Genomic DNA, 3,173 nt, shown 5'->3' with positions numbered 1-3,173 from the left:
CGATCCGTCTCAGATTTAAAATTAGCAGTTGTTTCCTAATTTAATTCCTGAAAGATATGGCCCTAATTTTTAGCCTATAACCCTCCAGTCTTAGACTCTCCAACTGGCTGATATTATTTATATCTACATATGCTTTCCTTTTATCTTGAAAAGTTTGATCAAATCACCCCTTAACCATCCAAATTTCAGGAATTGTATAATTTCTCTTTGTAATTTAACCTTTAAGAGTCCTGATATCATTCTAGTAAATATGCACTGCACATCCTCCAAGGTCAATATATCCTAGGGTGTGGGGTCCAGAACTGTTCATAAATCAACAATCACATGCCAAGCTGTGCATGTAGCACCTCTGTTGGGAATGTCAGACTGGTACTCACCCCAGTGCTCATAGCTCAAAGTGATCTTACCAGATACAACTCAAGGTTGGAAAAGCAAATTTTAATTGTACCATTGTGAATATTTTACATTATGAATCCCCTCTCCTGCACCACCCGCCCCAGCTTCCAGTTAACACTCCGGCGAACACATTCCCCTAGTGACCGGTCACCGTGCACACGTTCCCCTAGTGACCGGTCACCGTGCACACGTTCACCTAGTGACCGGTCACCGTGCGCACGTTCCCCTAGTGACCGGTCACCGTGCGCACGTTCCCCTAGTGACCGGTCACCGTGCGCACGTTCCCCTAGTGACCGGTCACCGTGCGCACGTTCCCCTAGTGACCGGTCACCGTGCGCACGTTCACCTAATGACCGTTCACCGTGCGCACTTTCCCCTAGTGACCGGTCACCGTGCGCACGTTCCCCTAGTGACCGGTCACTGTGCGCACATTCCCCTAGTGACCGGTCACCGTGCACACGTTCACCTAGTGACCGGTCACCGTACGCACGTTCCCCTAGTGACCGGTCACCGTGCGCATGTTCCCCTAGTGACCGGTCACTGTGTGCACGTTCCCCTAGTGACCGGTCACCGTGCGCACATTCCTCAAGAGACCGGTCACCGTGCGCACGTTCCCCTAGTGACCGGTCACCGTGCGCACGTTCCCCTAGTGACCGGTCACCGTGCGCACGTTCTCCTAGTGACCGGTCACCGTGCGCACATTCCCCTAGTGACCGGTCACCGTGCGCACGTTCACCTAGTGACTGGTCACCGTGCGCACGTTCCCCTAGTGACCGGTCACCGTGCTCACGTTCCCTTAGCGACCGGTCACCGTGCGCACGTTCACCTAGTGACTGGTCACCGTGCGCACGTTCACCTAGTGACTGGTCACCGTGCACACGTTCCCCTAGTGACCGGTCACCGTGCTCACGTTCCCTTAGCGACCGGTCACCGTGCACACGTTCCCCTAGTGACCGGTCACCGTGCTCACGTTCCCTTAGCGACCGGTCACCGTGCTCACGTTCCCCTAGTGACTGGTCACCGTGCTCACGTTCCCCTAGTGACCGGTCACTGTGCGCACGTTCCCCTAGTGACCGGTCACCGTGCTCACGTTCCCCTAGTGACCGGTCACTGTGCTCACATTCCCCTAGTGACCGGTCATCATGCACACATTCCTCAAGAGACCGGTCACCATGCACACGTTCTCCTAGTGACCGGTCACATCCACACATTCCTCTAGTGACCAGTCACTCTCGCACATTCCCCTAGTGACCGGTCACTGTCCATGCGTTCCCCTAGTGACCAGTCATCGTGCACCCATTCCCTTAATGACCAGTCACCCTGCGCACGTTCCCCTAGTGACCAGTCACTGTACGCACGTTCCCCTAGTGACCGGTCACCGTGCACACATTCCCCTAGTGACCGGTCACCGTGCGCACGTTCCCCTCGTGACCGGTCATCGTGCGCACATGCCACTAGTGACCGGTCACCATGCGCACATTCCCCTAGTGACCGGTCACCGTGCGCACGTTCCCCTAGTGACCGGTCACCGTGCGCACGTTCCCCTAGTGACCGGTCACCGTGCTGTCAGCACAGATCTCTCAGCCAGGCTGCCAATGATTGGTTGAAACACCACCAACCTGTACAGCTATAATTGAAATGATTCAATCAAATCTTTGACTCATCAAAAAAGATTATAATGTCAGGTTGTGGAATTTACAGGCGAATGTCAGGATGTGGAATTTACAGGCGAATGTCAGGATGTGGAATTTACAGGCGAATGTCAGGATGTGGAATTTACAGGCGAATGTCAGGATGTGGAATTTACAGGCGAATGTCGGGATGTGGAATTTATAGGCGAATGTCAGGTTGTGGAATTTACAGGCGAATGTCAGGATGTGGAATTTACAGGCGAATGTCAGGTTGTGGAATTTACAGGCGAATGTCAGGTTGTGGAATTTACAGGCGAATGTCAGGATGTGGAATTTACAGGCGAATGTCAGGATGTGGAATTTACATGCGAATGTCGGGATGTGGAATTTACAGGCAAATGTCAGGTTGTGGAATTTACAGGCGAATGTCAGGATGTGGAATTTACAGGCGAATGTCAGGTTGTGGAATTTACAGGCGAATGTCAGGTTGTGGAATTTACAGGCGAATGTCGGGATGTGGAATTTACAGGCGGATGTCAGGATGTGGAATTTACAGGCGAATGTCGGGATGTGGAATTTACAGGCGAATGTCAGGATGTGGAATATACATGCGAATGTCGGGATGTGGAATTTACAGGCGAATGTCGGGATGTGGAATTTACAGGCGAATGTCAGGATGTGGAATTTACAGGCGAATGTCAGGATGTGGAATTTACAGGCGAATGTCGGGATGTGGAATTTACAGGCGAATGTCAGGATGTGGAATTTACAGGCGAATGTCAGGATGTGGAATTTACAGGCGAATGTCGGGATGTGGAATTTACAGGCGAATGTCGGGATGTGGAATTTACAGGCGAATGTCGGGATGTGGAATTTACCGGCGAATGTCGGGATGTGCAATTTACAGGCGAATGTCAGGATGTGGAATTTACAGGCGAATGTCGGGATGTGGAATTTACAGGCGAATGTCGGGATGTGGAATTTACAGGCGAATGTCGGGATGTGGATTTACAGGCGAATGTCAGGTTGTGGAATTTACAGGCGAATGTCGGGATGTGGAATTTACAGGCGAATGCAGGTGCTTCATATTTTTACATTAATTTCATCCCTTTGATGGTTTGTGAAGAAAAGACATTCAATGGTTGT

This window comes from Cetorhinus maximus, unplaced genomic scaffold, assembly GCF_964194155.1.
Source record: "Cetorhinus maximus unplaced genomic scaffold, sCetMax3.hap1.1 HAP1_SCAFFOLD_1368, whole genome shotgun sequence".
Classification (NCBI taxonomy): Eukaryota; Metazoa; Chordata; class Chondrichthyes; order Lamniformes; family Cetorhinidae; genus Cetorhinus; species Cetorhinus maximus.
This window is presented reverse-complemented; position numbering follows the sequence as displayed.